At 35.7% G+C, this 18867-nt stretch overlaps 1 protein-coding gene across 3 annotated transcripts in view; it reads right to left on the bottom strand.

Moving 5' to 3' along the window:
• The window catches only part of LOC144446152 (uncharacterized), a 73432-nt gene extending 57960 nt beyond the window's left edge, over nucleotides 1–15472 (bottom strand). Inside the window, exons 1-3 of one of the 3 annotated variants that reach the window (XM_078135878.1) lie at nucleotides 15391–15472; nucleotides 12351–12549; nucleotides 6321–6550 (exon numbers count right to left, since the gene is read on the bottom strand). The gene's annotated coding sequence lies outside the window, so the exon portion shown is untranslated. Of the gene's footprint in view, nucleotides 1–6320; nucleotides 6551–12201; nucleotides 12260–12350; nucleotides 12739–15390 lie in introns of those variants that run through there. The other 2 variants (XM_078135877.1, XM_078135879.1) reach the window with 2 other exon arrangements.
• Nucleotides 15473–18867: the final 3395 nt, after the last annotated feature.

The following is an 18867-nucleotide window of genomic DNA, read 5'->3' as shown; positions in this document are numbered from 1 at the left end:
AGGGTATTGTCTCAAAATTATATGAATTCACTAATAAAACTGACTAAACATTTTTTTTTTCAACTTTACAAATGCTGACTATTCTGTTCACTTCCTACACAATTCTTTACAAATTTATCTACCACTTTTTCATCATCAACCTGTTGGACAAAGGCTTTGTTGTCATCCTTGTTTGTCAGTTAGCAGGATATCGCAAAACAAATATGGATGCATTACAGATGAAACAGGGTAAAACAATTACTAATTAGACAAGGTCAACTTTTGGTGGAGATCTGAGATCTGGTTGTCGATCTGGATTTTAATGATGCCAAGGATGGCATGACTTTCATCAGCCATCAAGGTCTAACCCTTGAGGGCACCCTTCTTTGCTTTTTGTTTTGTACGTTATGATGACTGGTTGATGAGGATAAACTGTTCAGCATTGGCTGAAGTATGCAGAGAGTGCCTGTTAATTCGTTATTTGTTTCCTCATGGAGGTAATTTAGGTAAGAAATTGTAGTGTACTTTTTCCCTGGCAACCAAACAAAAATGTTCAAGACTTGAAAAAAAAAATTCATTTTCCAACAAATTGTACTTTAGTTGCCCACTTTTTATCTTTGATAGTATACATTTCACAGAACAAATCAAATCACAGAATTGCATCTTCAAATGCTTTGGAGTTAAATTTTTCTCTCTTTACTGAATTTTCTGTTACCTAGCCTCAATTTCTAACAATAGTAAACTTGGCGTTAAGTTTACAGAAACAATCAACTGCTCTTTTTTCCATGGATATATTCAACTATTTTATGTATTGTTCATAGTTTCAAATTGAGTTTAAATGACAAACACGAACATCGATTTCCTCATAAATAGTTAAAGAGTTTTCAGAAAGAACCGTTCCAAAAGCACTTATTCCATTCATATTTCAGAAAGAATCTATGTCATATAGCTGAAAATGGAATAAACAACACTTTCCAAATTTTGAAAACGAAAACAAGTTATCAGAGAATTATAAATCATTGATAGAGGTGACCTGTGGCTTACAAAGAGATACACATGTAGATGTTTTTCTTACTTCAATAACAATTACCCATACAGGAAACAATGGTGCCTTGTTTTCCTTTTCTCCTACACTTTGGAACCTGGCCAAACTGTTGCTGAGCTGGCCAGCTGATCATAATAATACCTGGTGTAACAACTTTGTGACTAAACAAGCTTATCTGTGACTAACTATATTGGAATGCTGTACAATTTTCAATCAACCATTTATTTGTCGCTAAACCAACAATCTTTCAGCTTTCTAACTCCCACACGGATGAGTTCATATTTTGGTTCACTGCATTAGTAACAGATACACAATAAGACTATAACTAATGATACAGTCATTGTGTGAAAACACTACGTACATATATTCTGATGATTAATAGTGTGATCTTATCTTCTACAAAATTCCCTTTAAGAAAAAACAGCAATGTTTAAATCCAAGATGCAAACACATCACATACACTGGCAGGTTGGAAATCTACTTTTAAATCACATGGTCCATGTGGACCTGTTTTAGATGTCAGTGGTCCATATATTAGTCAATGTGGGGTCATTTTTTCTGGGCTTTTCCTATCAATTTGGCATGTTTATATTGTTCTCTACAAATCTCCAAAAATTTCCAAACTAATATTTCCTCCGGCAAGCGTTCCGTCTGTGATAAACATCAGAATCACTATCTCATCAGATGTTTCCAAGTAACTGTACAGCTTAATCCATAATTTGAAAACAATCAGTTGTCCATTTGGACCACTCCAAATTGAATTTGCTGGACGAGTCCAATATGAAATGCAGTAGTTATTCAATTTGGACTCAACACCACTAATAAATTCAAACTCTACATCATGACTGTGTGTGTAAATAGAAAATATATGTTAACTTAATTATGATAAAGTTGGAGGAAATTCTGATAACATACACATTACCTGATGCAAATGTTTTGTCTGTTCCAATCGACAGGCTTTTGTCACGTACTATACATCAGCTTTCTTTAGCCCTAGGCAGTCGACTGAAACAGGTGAAACGTTACAAACAAGTCATAATTTGGTCACACTTTGCTATCTTAATCCTGTCTCACTACCTTTTGTACACAAATAACCACAAGTTGAGCAAAACAGGATTAATCAAGTTTTTACAGACCTTCTAAAATCTTTTGAGGATATATTTGGGATTATATTTCTGTTGATAACATCAGTCATGTACAATGCACACATTCAACATATATTTGACCTCTGACCTTACAAGGATCATCTACAGGAGATATGCGTTGGTTTGCAAAACACTTCCAACTGATACATACATTGATTCACTTGATTTTATCAATGTACAGATAGATGTGACGCCAAACTCTGGTCAGGAAATACCTTTTTAAGTTGTACATGGTAAGTTCATTCAGAATTGACTTTGGTAAAGTTACATTTTCTTAACAATGTCAATCAAACAGCTTACTACCAGTAAAACTACATGATTTTTAAGTTGTACATAGCAAATTCATTCAGAATTGACTCAGGTAAAGTTACATTTACTAAACACAGACAGTCAGTTGAACAACTTACAACCAGTAAAACTACATGATTTTTCCTAAATATTATTTCATCAAATACATTTACACAAAAATGCTGCTATAAAGTATACTTCCCGCTAAATGAATGTGTTTTTGGTAAAATGATTTGAAATTCTCTGATACAATTTCATGCAGTAAACATCATATTTAACCCTCATCAAAGCATTAGTGCCTTTAAACTCATTCAGGTATAAATACCAAATGGAAATCAGTAGCAATAAAAGATATCTAATTTGGATTGTAGGAATCCCAGGTATTTATTACATTCTATTTACTGTAGTTACAGAACCCAGCAAACTGATGGGGGTAATTCTACCGGTTTAGTAGTAGTATTAACAGTTACTGATATTTCATATTACACTTGATTTTCTGTATTTATAGGGCTGGGGTAATTCTGGCAGGAAACCGACGGCAACCACGTACTGGTTGAAAACACTACAATAATTCATATGATCACATTTCATACTTTTCTATTTTTCATACCAGACTATGCCAACACTCAAAATACAACTTAGTATTGCTATCTTGAAATATGAAAATCTCTACTGTTACAGTTTGGAATTATTTGAAATTAACCATTTTTGTGTTTCTCCTTGTTGTTCATTTGTGATTGGTTGACAGTAATAATAATCTGTGTATTCAAACTATACCTTAGCAAATACTTCAGGTGAGAGACTAGGTGTCTCCAGTGAGGATAATCCCAGATATAAATGTGTTAAGATAATTTTATCATATTCATAATCCAATGGACTTAAGAGGAAATCGAGCACCAATTTCTATTCTACTCCACGGTATCGTACATGTAACTATGTGGGTACGTTATTATTAACATATTGCCCTATGGACCCAAATGAAAAACCTTTCTAAGAGAACTCCATAAAACTGCACATTAATGCTCTACTTTTGTTTCTCAAGATGCTTATTTTACTGATATGTGAACTTATTTTATTTTGGTCATTTTTGTTTTAATAAACCATGTATCATTATTATTATTATTACTTCACCTTATTTGTCAAATGTCTTTCTGTCACGCTGTGTCCCCATTTCAACCTGTTGATTCAGATTTGTTACTGAATTACCATGGTAACCTGATCAGTCAGTCTGGTATGTTATCAATGTTATCATCTCTCATTACACTTCAAACTGATAGCAATCTTTGACTGACCTTGAAATCTGACCTTGAGCTTTTCACAAAGAATCACAGGATCAAGTTTCATGGTGTATCTGATCGGTGTTGAATATTACTTTTCACCTGCTTTCTTTCTTCTGATTTTATCTTGCCAAAGTACTGGTATGTAAAACAATGATCTTGAACAATATTTCTTTTTGTTTTCTTTCAAATGAAGAACAATGAATGACTCAAGCACTGAGTCATGTTTATGAAGTTTCACCTCACGTTTACTCATGTAAATTTATCCAATATTGCAATGAAAACTGTTAAGGTAAATACAGTATTTTGTTTTTTCTGTTCTTATTTTAGGTTGAAATTGGCGATAGTATAATAAATGATTGTGACATCCATTTTGTTTATTATGTGGGACATGGTGTAGGGTTAATTTAAAGTACAGTATGTCCCATGATGTAGGTAAGGGTCATTTAGTAGTAATTAACATTGACTCAAATCCATGTGCTCAATCTTTTGTATCTTCCCAATAAAGGCGTTATGTTTAAGCGCTCAGCATCAACTGAACCACAGACCACATAATTTACAGTCATAAAGACCACATCAAAGGACGTCTTAATCTGCACTGACAAAACAGGTTGCCATGCCAACAAATTTACTGGATATTTTCTTAGACCAACTTCACCAGGACTGTCCCTAACTCTGAAAGCTGCATCCTTTGATGTGGTTAGACGGAAAGATTGGGTCATTATAATGTACACTCATTCCCTACAAACAGGAGTGCCAACACAACGAATCTCTTAGTCTATGATGTGGTTTGGTATTCTTATAAAATGCTGTGTGGTTCACTACATGAGTTCACCTGTCTCTATAAAATGTTGGCGCTCCAAGTTTTTACGACAAGAAATGACGTTCTAAGCAAAAAATACTTTACAAACTTATTTATTTTATGTAATTCTCCAAATGACTCTACTGAAATCCTCAAATTATTAGGTAGCCTTCAAATCCCTGCTCCCTCTATAAGCACAAATTTGGATTAAATCCTTCACAATAGCAATACCTGTCCTACCAGGCCCCCATTTATACATTTGAGTTGACCGATGCACAATGATGGTTCAAATGTTGACCAAGGACTTCAGCCATTTAGCAGCATCAATGCCAAGACCAGCAATCTAACCATTTTACCATCACAAAGTATTATAATTGCACAGACCAATCTCAAATTTCTTGATATATAAGTCCCCTCAACAACACTGGTCATGTCATTTTTTTACTCATGCATTTACTGCTAATAATTACACATATCAGGGATTTAACCATGTAACCATCATGACGCCATAACTTACTATAATTACAATGTGTATACCCTTTCATTATCATTAGTTGATCACATATAAATAAGACCAAACTGTCGGACCTCACAAACTGACTTGCACCACATCATACTAAGTTTACTTTATAATGCCACAAATATTTATGGTTTGTACAGTGGTTATAACCCAAATGATGTGAATTTCCTCACAATAATTTTCACATCCTTGAGATCACTCCAGACCTGTACTGACACAACATTACCACTACTTAACTACTCAAATAAAAGATTTGCAACTAATACTTCTCAGTTCTAAAGGGTCATTGCCCATATAGCGAGGAGATGAAAGTATTGGGGTAAAATATTCTAATGTAGAGTAACAGTTTTTTTCTTTTCTTCCAAGTGAATTGTTCTACAAATTGTATATTAGTCTTGAGTTATCTTTGGCATGGTCTAGTTCCTATACAGTATCGTTACCATTTACACCTCCCACTCACATTCTAGTTCCTATACAGTATCGTTACCATTTACACCACTTAGTTAGAAACCATGTTGGCATCCAGACTATGTCTGGCATCAATCTCTCTTTACTTTTGGTTCATGATTTCTCATTGAGCTAGACGGGGTGAAGAGATGATTTGATGCCATGGATAGCATCTAGACCAACTGTACACGTGTCACAATAAACATACTTTGGGAAACCTGTGATAATGATTTCAGACAAAGTACAAACAGATGTGTGTATGTGTCACTCTGTGTATACATGTATGTATGTCACTGTTTTTTTGTTTTGTTTTGTGTGTGTATGTGTGTGTGTGTGTGTGTGTGTGTGTGTGTGTGTGTGTGTGTGTGTGTGTGTGTGTGTGTGTTTGAACAGGGAGGAAGGATATGCTTAAATGTCACTATTTCTATCCCGATTTTGAATATCATTTTTTTCTGTTCTGTATTGTATATATTGAGGAACTGCACTGACAAGTTGGTAAACTGACCTTGTGGCTATTTCTGTGCATATAACCAATGTACATATCAGTCCAAGTTGGCATGTGGACATTTTGGACATAACAGTTGCTGACCTGACAATGACAATTCTTGTTACCAAGTTGATGATGACTTTAATGACAATTCAAAGACAAGGGCAAGGGATTCCTAGCATAGAGCAGTATAAATCCTAGCCCAGATCTGAGACTTGTCTTGGTGTTAATATATCACAAGAAGTTCTCTACACCAAGCTTCTTGAAGACAACTCTCTGGGCTATGTAAACCTTACAATGATTCTAAGTGAATAGTTAATGGTACATTACCTTTGTGACTCTCTCAGTTCTCAATTCTCTCTTATTTCAGATGCTAATATTTCCATAGAAAGAGGTGCAGTAAGCTTGAATTTCAGATACAACTAAATTCCATGAATGACACCACAACTGTTGAGTTACTCTCTTCTCTCAGAGCTCTAACCGATCACCACACTGCAATTGTTGAACCACTTTCTTCTCACTCAGAGCGTTGACCGATCACCACATGTTTGGTTGGCTGACTGATGAATAAAAACACCAATCAACTATGTTATCTCTGACTCCTTGAATGAACAAACAGCTGGTCCATTAAATAAACCTTAAAGGCTTACAAAATAAACTACAAACTTCTCTCTGTTTTAAACACACCCTCAAATGAAAGGATTAGTCCTCAAGAGTTTTTGAGGAGTTTTTACCTAAAATAGTATGAACAGATGTGAAGTGTTATTCGCAACTTTGAAGTTCTACTGCACCCCTGGATATGTAGAGCTGGTAATGTTATGTCAGCTGACTTAGACAAGAACTAGTCAGTCTTTTTCACCAGGTATTGTTACAATTAATTAAGCTGTCACATGTCATGTGTTAAATATTTGTCTTCAAGTCAAAACCAAAGCTGTAAAACAAATATTGAAGTAATGACACTTTTAGACAAAGGAAAAGGAAACCCTGTAAATGCATAAATAAGAGACATGCAAGCCTATAGAGGACACCCTACAAATACATAAATTGAAACTCAATACTTGTTTTAAATGGATTTATCACAAAAATAGAGAGAAAAATAAGTGGTATCTTTGTTAGAGTTATATTAGGAATACATCTCTGTCATTGTACTCTATTGAAAGCATCACCTCCTCTCCCCTCCCTTCCCCTCAAAAAACGATCTTTGCAAAATCAAGAGATAAGTAGTTTTGTTATACTATATAGTGCATGTTTTAGGCAAATACAAGAGACTTTTTAGAGTAACGTAGACCAGACTTTAACTGGGAGGCATATCTGACCTTACAAGGTTAAAAATCTTATTATTTACTGACTTCATCTTATTAAGGAAAATGTGCTATTAGCAAAACAAACATAAAACAAACTAAAACTGTTGAACTTGAAGTTGCATCTATATTAGATCACACAAGTGGTGATAGCAGTGCCTTGGTTACATGGATATAATCACCCTGTAATCAAGACAGTGTAAACATTGAATGAGGTTGAATGTTTCATCACTTGCGAAAAACCTGAGTGCTTTACATGTAAGTTTCAGAGACACTGCCCCATTGTGAGCGTAATTACATCTACATCTGTACAATTCATAGTTTATATCAACATGTTGCAGTTACATTTTTTATTCCTAGCTTTGTTACATTCCTACTAGTTAGTCTGTCACTTTCTCGTAAGAACAGTTTCAGCTTTCAACATGAGAAATGACCTACCAAGCCTAAGTAGCTGAACTGGTTAAACCTGTATGTTTTCTCAAGTCCTACTTGTGTTATTTTAGTCAGGAGGTGACAGTGGGTAAATTGAGACAACCTGAACACAGCTCATTGAAACTGGTGAGACTCTAGACTACAGTAGCTTAGGGCAAAACAACAACAGGTCAAACAGTATTGGCAGGGTTCTGTGTTCTTAAGATATACTATATCACTCAGAGAATTGAGGCATGTTGATCTCAGCAATTCATGTCAAGACAGCTCTGAAGTTTTGAGATGAGATGAGGAGAACTTGAACTTGTGAACCCAAGGCCATTGTCAGCCAATATTTTGGAATTCACAGTATTGATGTTGTCACAAGCACTGGGGTCAAAATGATGTCTGACTGAGGACTCTGATCTGGCAGCTTCTTTTCTATATATCCTAACATCATCTCCAGGCAAACTTTCCAGGACTTGTAATACATGACTGACACCATGTTAAGTCTCCACCCTTTATTGAAAGCTTCAAGGATTTTGTGATAAATTGTCACAAAAAATTCCACACATCAGATGAAGTTGATTTTGTCCCATGAAAAAGATACAATTGATTCTATAGTTTATTTCTGTCTTTCTTTTATGAAACAAAAGAATCCAACACATCTGAGGACTTCTGAGGGCCGACACTGCTACATCAAAAGGGGGACTGTCATAACAACTGAACAAGTTGAAAAGACAACTACCTTTTTGTCGGTATCGGCCTACAGGTTAATTGATCAGCAATGAAGTATCCTAAGAAAACATCACCACAGACATAATAATGACAAAACAAAAGATATGCTTTCTTTTAAAAGCACTGAAGTGTTTTCCAAATATGGGATAACGTACAGAAAGCACTGAAGTGTTTTGTCTGCATTTCAAACCATGAAGGTTGCCGACTGCTAAGATTACTATGTTGTTTATTTAACAATTGTAAATGTAATTACTTTTAATTATTACGAATTCATTCATGATTTTCGAAATGTTAACATAATTTTGGGAAACCAGCAACCAATTATATTTGTGGAATGGTTTCCCAAAATATAAATACAATTTTGGGAAACTGGCAAAACAAAATTGTCAAAGAAAACAAAATCAATGAAACTCTCTTTAGTTGCGGTAAGATTATAGTGTTGAAAGACTTAGAATTGAATGTGAAATCTGTACTGATAGTACATATAGCTAGTTTTGACATGTACATTTGCACATTTGTGATGTCCTATATATCAGTACATGACAGCTAACACTTAGTGAAGAAATATGATAAAAGAACAACCGTCAGTAATGTTTACTGCCTATCATTCATCAACAACGTCTTGTGCAAACAGTCAAATGGCCCAATTTTGGTCTTCTAATTATAATATCATTGTCAACTGGTAATAGGAACTATGAAATCAGACCATTCACATATTCTTCAAGGTTGTTGGACAAGCGAACGATACATACACCTCATTACCATTTGTTGAATTTACAGTCACGCATTTACTTGTCATTTATTTGTACATAAATCTACAAGTTGGGAAAAACAGAATTGTTGATTAGTTTAAACTTGATGATGTCACTAAGTTTTCCAATCAGTTTTTCAACTTGTGACACTTTTCATTGTTATTTTCTTAGACTTTAACTTTACCAACATGAAACATTCTATTTATAAGAACCTTAGCATAGTATATATATTAGTACTACTCTTCAAGTCATCAAATCTTTCAGATCTCTTTTTCAGAGACCACGTTGGCATCCAGAATATAAGAACCCTGGACTTAACTTTTGAAATGTTTACCAACATAAAACTTTCTCTTTATAAGAACCCTGGACTCGGACTTCTGGAAACATTCACCAACATAAAACTTTCTATTTGTTAGAACCACACTGAAAGGAAACCACTGAAGAATGAGTTCATGGGAAATTGAAAAGATATCACTTTATCGGCCCATTAGTGCATGAAATTCTAGACAGGTTTTTTAATAGTCTGCATTGTTCAATCATTTATGTTTGTTCTTGTCATAACAAATACAGAAAGTGTATACTTCATAAATCAACTGAAAGAAGTCCAACACTGCACTGTTACTCTGTTTGACAGAACCACATGTTTTGTTTGGCACTACCAAAGTCTTTTTGATGTGGTTGCAGGAAGTACACATTCACATGGAAGTTGAATTCTGCTCTTATCTACAGTTTCCTGTGTACTAGTTTCAAAGTTTATGACAAAAAAGGCCTTAGCCTGACTCATTCATGTCATATGTTATATGACTGAGGAGTTGGCCAGATAGTTGACTATCTGGCTGACATAGTGGCAAATGACATCGTCAAGCCAACTTGCTAAGTCTGGGATATATGAGGAGAAAGTAGTTGAGGATATATGAAAAGCACATACACTTGTTGTATGTCATAATATCACTTTGTGAAATCCCCAGACACTTACTATCAGTACCTCCACCTTTGCGTCTTTTCCAGCTTCTTCAATATGGGGTTCAATATTGTTTGTTCAAAATTCAAAATCGGATTACAAATAGCAAACAAGATGAAAATAGTTTTCAGGGTTGCATAAATCTATATCTATTCTACTTTTCATCACATGATACACTGAATCACTTAAAGTCAACAAAGGTCATAGGTCACAAGAATGTTTTGAAACTTTCCAGCAACTTGATACTGGTTAATGTGATGACTGTTTAGTTCAACTCATTTATCAAGCACTGCAGAAGTCTCCTCTAACACCAAAACAGAAGGGAATCTTTATTTGACGGTGATAGTATCAGAAAGATGTTTACAGTTTCCTGTTGTCTTGATTATAAATTAAGTTGTAATTTCAATGAAGATAATGAACAAAAAATAAATAAAAACTGAATGTATTTAGTTTCACCTCAGACTCATCCTTTTTTGTAATTGGGGAGAGAGCCAAGTGTTATTAATCCAATTAATTTGTTTACTTTCTTGTTTTTATCAGGTTTCAGTGTAAAATAATGGACATGAAGAACAAATCAGACTGACAAAATAAAGTTGAAAGGTGAACTGGACTCAATGTGCCCTCTAATGATAGCCAAATTTTGTTGTTGTGAGTCAAAATGAGAAAAACTGGGATTTCTTTTGAGTCACCCCATAGTAAGAGATATGGAAACACCAAATGCTGTTGTGTCACTAGAAATTGTGTGTCAGTGGCACATCAAATTGGCTCTGAGGGCACACTGGACTGCAATCATTAAGTTAATAATGTTTCATAAATTATCTACAAACTACAAACATAGCTCTGAAATATCACTAAAATGCTAGTATGAACACTATGCACTTTGCCTAAGTTTTGAAAACTAAAGAGTCAGCAAAACATTGCAAAGAGGTTGGTTGTGTTTGCTGACTACCAGCCCTTATCTACATCCCTGATGTGTACCAAACTTCATACAATTATTGAAGATATCGGTGGTACAGACCAGAGTTCCCTCTGATAGAAGGACTGTGAACAAACATACACAAACACACAAACAAACAAACAAACACATATATACACAGTACATCCCTTTTCAAGGATATTACCAAGTATGAAGGTCAAAAACTATCTGTTGGCAAAATGACAAGAATGAAAAGAAGCGATAACTCATTAAAATCATACAGCTTGAGGGCAATGCAATTTGACTCTTACATTAGATCTAAGTAGCAAAGATTACATCATTTATTTACTATGGCTCAGCAAAATGGCAACAATTACCTTCACATTATCTAGAGGGACTACACCCCCATTAAGAATGGTACAACCCAATGCAACCAAAGTACTCCTTTGCATTATTATGAAGTAGAGGGGGCTATGCTATTAATACAGAGTTCTCATTAACAGGGTTATTCACCTTATGGCCTGTTGACTCATCTTCTAATAAGTATCAGGCCTCTAAGGTTATTATCAGTAATGGAATTTTGTTTATACACATTGGAAATAACTTCCTTCATAGAGTCAATGTGTCCCTTGTATAAGAGAGTACAAATTTCTCACACTAATTCAGCATACCCAATATTATATATGTATGTTTTTATGCCTTCATGATATCACTGGAAAGTCCCTATAAATTATACACGAATGTAAGTGATGAAGGTGAAAAAAACAGACAGTAATCTAAACCTTCTAAATAATATAATAATAATTATGATACATATTGAATGTCTGCATATCTTCACTGTATTAATATAAATTCATAGACTATTACATTTTGACATACTTTACTCTACAATCATTGCGTACTTTTGCCAATTTCTATGAGTAATATATGAATATTACCAAACATATATACCACAGTATGTCTTGGTTTTCATATCACGCCTCACCATGTGAACAATCTGCAAGCATAATATCAACAATCTCAGTAAAGTTTAACCAAGACATCCGATCCAGTCTATTCCATTCAACCTTTGGGGATTATGGCAAAGTGATACATATACATATATTTTGATGTGACAAAAACAGATTGTACGTACCTGCGGGGAAAGATCCTTCGGACAGTACAGACATACACCCCTAACAGTGACTGACAAGTGCTGGCTGGACCGATAGACATTCATTTACATATTGACAGATAAAGTACAACGCAATGTAAAATATCTCGTACATGAAGAGTCATACTTACTTAAGTATTCAAGTTTGGTATTCACATCTAGTTGTACATCTCTTGCCCAAGCTGCATACAGCTGCTTCAGTTGCTACAAGCTACAGCTGTGCCAATGGATTCAGACGACTAGAAATACATTACATGTAGTAGGCTTATTGAGGCATGTCATGCAATGGACAGCCTCATCTATCTTTCCAGGCAAACTGACATAAATTCACTGCAAATGAAAGGAAAAAAATATCCTACAAATAAATAACTATAAAAAAGTACTTGCTAAAGCAATAATGGATTTTGCAAGCTAGTTGACACATACACAGCTTGGCAGTGTTGAGCTGTGATGTATAATGCAAGCACACACACACCACACTGTCAGACAGTGATGTTAAACAGTAGTATATGTACGTATACAGTGTACAAAAATGTGATATGGATATCGTCATGATAAAAGTATTTACGCATAATATTTTGTGCCTAAACAAGCATAGATAAAATTGTTTGTTGTAAAACTACTGTGATGACTACAGACAGACTGTCAAAACTGTCAATCAAATATTGTGTGACCCATTAAAAAGTCTCCTGTTTCAAATGACCCACTTTCACTTCACTTTGTAGGTGAACTCACTTCATGGTTTAATAACACCGACATCGTCCAATGTCCTTGATGATGCTTATAGCTAACAAGTGAGAGGACAGGGTGAATAAGTGATTTGACTGAGAATAGGTCATGCACTTTGTTTCATTCATTTCATAATATAAGTAACACTGTGGGGGGGGGGGGGGGGCAGGAGGGTGTTGAGGAGAGATCATATCACTTGTGACTTTTTTTTTTACTTTTCTTCATTAGTCAGAATGTCAAGTTCCATAACTAATTGAAAGACACTATATCGATGTGTCGGTAAATTTTGAGTTTCGGAAGTGTTTCCCCATAAAAAAGTATGGTACAAGGTAACTAAAATTCATTCATTTATTTATTGCCAATTTGAAAGTCAATATGTACATGTCAATAATGACCACATGAGACAAAAAGGAGAAACACAATTTTACCTGATTTCCACATCTGTTACACCCAGGTGTTCCCAAACCTTGGGTAAACACACTTGTATACATAGAATCATTTACAGTGACAAGACATGTAAAGACTGTACTTCACTAGTCTTAGTGGTTTGTTATACTCAATGCAAATAATGTCAAGAGATTAGCACTGATTACATTCTCATTAGTTGAACGGAATTAGTCTCTGCTTGTCTTGTCAATACAAAGACAACAATATCTTTAGCTATGTGTGGTCTTTAGTTGTCAACTTCCATGCAAAATCCTGTTATAAATGAGTAGTTAAAACAGGTACAGTTATGTTGGGTGATGTAATTAGTAAATCTCTCTTTGCTTTTATTGCCTTTAGAAATGTCATGTCTTTTTCTATGTATGATTCTTAACACTTCACTTCACATAATCTAAGCTTCTAGCTTAATCCCAGTCCACAAGAAACTTCAGACCTTTCTTAAAAACCACAAGAAACACCCAACTGGTAACTGTTTCTTCTTCTCTACCAACCACATCCACAGTAATGTAAATGTTTCACCATACTGCAAATGTCTTTATAGGACACAGAACATAAAGACACTTAGGTTGCCGCCAAAGCTATTATCTTTGTGGGGAGTGTAGTAACTTGTTTTGGACCCAAATCAGCCAAAACATATTAAATGCTTAGTAACTTTTTTTGTAAGAGTAAAAGTGTGGATTTTCATCTGTGGTTATCAGATTTTTTTTTCAGATCTGCTGCTGAAAATACACAAAAGTGTAACTGTTGTGTGAAATTGTGAGTTACAGTTAGTAAGTTGATGTGTGCACAGAGGCACGTCAGAGGGTCATCGTAGAGGGCGCTGTACACTGTCACTTTGGCAACTTTTACAAGGCAGACAGCTCTTTTCTCTATTCAGCGAGCACATAATACATGTATGTTTCTTGGCTATGAATATAAAAAAATGTGTGTGACAATTTCCATAGTAGCAGAGATTTTTAGTAGTGTTTACTCAATTTTCACTATTTTTCTTGGAAAATAATGGATCAATCAATCTAATATATGCTACACATTCTACCAGAGAGTGCAGTATGGTACAAATCAAAATGAAATATACAAGTTATAAAATGAAATATACAAAATATAATATACAAGTTATAAAAATGAAATTTACAAAATGAAATATACAATTACAAGTTATGAAATGAAATTTACAAAACGAAATATACAATATAAAAACTGTAATTTCCAAACCATGGCTTGTATGAGTTAATAAAAACGATTTCGGTGGGATTTCACCCAAAACAAAACTGTAAGCTTTGAAACACACCTGTTGAATAAGATGGTGCACAGCGTGACTAGGTCATCTGTAAATCATAATTCATATGTATTTTTTCCTTATCTCATGTATTTACACCGAGACATGTTTGCAAACAAATTCCAGACGACTAAAATACTCAAATCTTCACTTTTCCGTCTTAAAATGTTCTGAAACGGAAATTTACAGTATTTTCAAATCGTGCTAAGTTATAAAAATCAGTTTGAAAAGCCCGGGACTTCCAACCATGAACCATTCAATGAATGGACGTGATGACGTGATGGATACAAGTAAAGTGGGCAACGTACAAATCACCGGAACTGTTGAACAAAACAGGTTGACCTTTTGACCTCCGTGTAACAAGGCACCGTTATCAACTTCGCGCTCTTCTTTTCACAGACCACAAGTATGGTAGAAAGAAACTGTTATCAATCTTGAAAGACTTTGCTGCTGATTATGATCATGGCTTTTCGGAAACATGAATTTACTGAAATGTCAAAGTTGAGCTCCCGGGTTGAGATACTGTCACTTTCAAAATTATAAACCTGAGACTTCACAAGATCACAATGTTGACTGCGAATGTCACGATCGTTCACGTGCAGTGCAGTGCAGTGCAGTGATCGTGCAGTGCACGATCACGAACGACTCTTCCAACAGGCGTGCTACACCGGATCTGATTTTGCCTGAGCACCCAAAATATAAAGATTTGTAATATAACTTACCGTATCTGATGTTTCTGGGTCTGACAATATCGTAGATCACTTCATTTTAGGCCTGTCCGTGTAGACCAAAGGATCTGCTGTATGCACCGGGTCGATCGATGTCAGATGAAACTTCTCAAAGCCGCTCTTCCGGTCAAAAACTTCCGGGGCGGGGTTTATTGTTGCGATGCGACGCGACGCAACGGATGTGTATGATTAAAAAAGAGGAACAAGACAAACTCCTTTAAAAAATTTCAAGTAAAGCTGTAAAATGGTGATGTAAACAAAATAATGAGTAGGAAAGTACAATACTAGTATAATTACTTTGGCTTGGAACTAAGCTTTAAGCTTATACATTGGAAACGAATGCGCCATTTCGCTACGCAGACCTTGATCACGCAAAACTATATAATACGCTGTCCTATATTGATTCATGAAAAAATGATTCTCCAAAATAAAGAGTAGTAATTTGGAACTCGATTCTGACACTTGGAAAAAAAACAGAATCGAGTCCAGACTTTAATACTACGTCTGCAAGAATGACAGGTAGCCTAAGCTTAGTGACTAAGATGTAGATGGTCCTGATCGGAGACAAGGGCAGAAAATGAGTTAACCCCACCTCACCCCATACATTATATATATATATATTTAATATATATATTATATATATATATATATATATATATATATATATATATATATATATATATATATATATATATATATATATATATATATATATATATATATATATTCCTCTCGATTCATTTTCAATATTATTTTTTGTTTCCAAGAATATCAGTATTTTTGAACGTTTATATTTTCATTTGTACTTTGAGTGATCCAATAATCATGAGAAACCCACTTTGGCGTACAAAACAAGTACACTGCATACAAATACATAACTCACTTGTGTTACAACTTAGGCGTGCTAGCTATACATGAAAAAAGCACGGATGAAAACTAATCGATCGGAAGATTTTACATGTAAAGTTCTGTTTCTATATTTTAGAATTTTAACAGTGTTATTAATGGGCACAACTAGGTCGGGCGGTCACCCCCTCCCCCATTCAATTTGTTTCTCCTCCCCTCCCTCCTCTACTGTGTTTACAAGACAACACCTCTTACAATGTGCGCATACCAGGCCACAGGATGACAGTATTCTGTCCAATGTGGATATTGTGTTAGCGCCACCAAAGCCAATACATTTCGAAGTCTTTTGTTTTTATTTAACTTTTAGGTTCCGAAAAAGTTTCCATTTCTACCATCTTGCTATACACACTGTAGACCTCTAACGTGTCGCTAGCTGTTTAACTCTATAGTCTATAGGCCTACATCGACTGATTACTAATGTGGTAGTTAATTACGTATATTATTTTGAATATTTTGTAGGAATGTCCTTCTTAATTAAATGATATTCATTTGGGACAATTGCAAACACACATTCCAATATTTTCCATTTCCGAAACCATGAATCCATTTGTAATGTTTGGTGCAGCGTTATTATCGTTTTGGACATATACATGAATTATATCCATTTACAGTACATTTAAACGGTTCAAGTACCACGGGTATCAGTTGGCGAGATAATATACAGGAGTGTATAGTATATACAGTAATCCACATGGGATAAATGACGTCATGTGTAAGCGTGCCACCCTTCGGTGTGTGGTACTTCCATGCATGGTATTTAGCATCGTCGCAAACCACGACCGTTTTACGGTACCGTTCTTAACGAGTCGGTCCCTACTTTTATTTCGAAGTGTAGCAGAAGAAATAATAGCTCTGGTTTGCGAGAATGGGTATTTAGTTGGGTGTTTGTCGAAGATGCGGGGCATAGATTTTCTGTCCAAAGCTGTTTTAATGCGTTCCCAGATTGTAAGCGTGATCTGACAAATGGGACCAAGCTGTCACACTTCAAAATGACCCCCCCCCCCCCTCCATATAATCTCTAAGATAGGAGAATTCTACTGGATGGAAGGCCATGCATTGTTTGGAAAGAGCATTGACAGTATTATTATATAGACGTGTGTATTCGATTACACACACACACACACACACCGCTCGTTACTGGTAAAAATCAAAGCAAGGGCAAGCAATAATTTCTTCAAAAACAATTTTTTTAATACAATGATAAAAATAAAGTAAGTCTATTTAGTTTACAGTACTATTTGACAAAGTAAAATGGTAAATGCGATTGAAAATTCAAAGATACGTGAACGCGAAAATAAACTTGTGCATACTTCGTACACATAGTTCTCAACTTAATTCGACAGAACACGCTTATCGACTGAATATTACTGGTCTCTGCGACATGACGATACGTGGAGCAAACTATGCCTCTTCAGATTACCGGACTGCGAGAAGGTTTTCTTGCAACCTGGAAATTCACAGACGTATGGTTTCTCTCCGGTGTGGATGCGAACGTGTTTTCTGAGTGTCGATGCATCGCTGAAAGTGTTCTTACAACTGCTACATTGGAAGGGCTTCTCACCGCTGTGGATACGGAGATGTGCCTTTAGTGACGAGTTCTGGGTGAAGTTTTTGCCGCATTCGTCGCAGTGGTACGGTCTCTCCTTGCTGTGGACTCTCATATGCGATACCATATTGGCTTTTTGACTGAACCCCATCTGACAAACATGACATGTGTAAGGTTTCTCGCCGTTGTGCATTCTGAGGTGAATCTTCAATGAACTTGACCGGGAAAATGAACGATTACATTCTGTACACTCTTTGCGCTCTGTGTTATTGGCGAGTCTTCGCCTCTTAATTGGTCTAACTTGTGACGGTACAGGGGATTCGATTTCGACCTCTGGAGCAGAAATTGGACTGGTCGTGCAACTACGTGGTCGATTTTCTACGCATTCACAATCCGGGAGATGATCGACTTCAGTTGCACCTTCCGATGATGACGGACGTTGTTCTTCTTTGATAGTCTGGAGAGGTAGCAAGCGTTCTAGTAAAGCACGGACCACGGTGGACTCTAATTCAGAACGACTACTGGAGAAGGGATTGAACATTACAGGAGCAGAGATTGCAGTGCTATCAGAGACACGATTTGGCACCATAGAAACATTGAAGTTCACCGAATAGTCAGGTGTAATCTCACGAGTACGAGTGTCGTCGACTTCGCCAAGACAGGTGGTTGGATCGTCTTCACGGGAAGGACATGTATTGGCGATCGCTGGGGATGACGTAGTAGTACGCGTATTATCAAAATAGGGTGAAGTACCAACTGATAGTTCTAGGAGTGCCATAGCTGCCACATTACGATCACAATCAGCGTACCTGTAAACAAACAAGAGAAACTGTTAATATGTTGTTGCATTGTTTCTCAAAACTACGATAACTAAGGAAGTTCCAGTTTCACACCTCAAATACCCTTCACAATAGGTTTTATCTAAAAACTAGACTGGATTAAGTAAGACTGTGTCGACTCTAAGAAATTGGCGTGGGAAAAGCAAACTACTGGACACAAAATGTTATGTATCTACCATC

The sequence above is a fragment of the Glandiceps talaboti genome, chromosome 15 (assembly GCF_964340395.1).
Source record: "Glandiceps talaboti chromosome 15, keGlaTala1.1, whole genome shotgun sequence".
In the NCBI taxonomy this organism is placed as follows: Eukaryota; Metazoa; Hemichordata; class Enteropneusta; family Spengelidae; genus Glandiceps; species Glandiceps talaboti.
The sequence above is the reverse complement of the archived record's forward strand: the minus strand, read 5'-3'. Positions and strand labels throughout refer to the sequence as shown.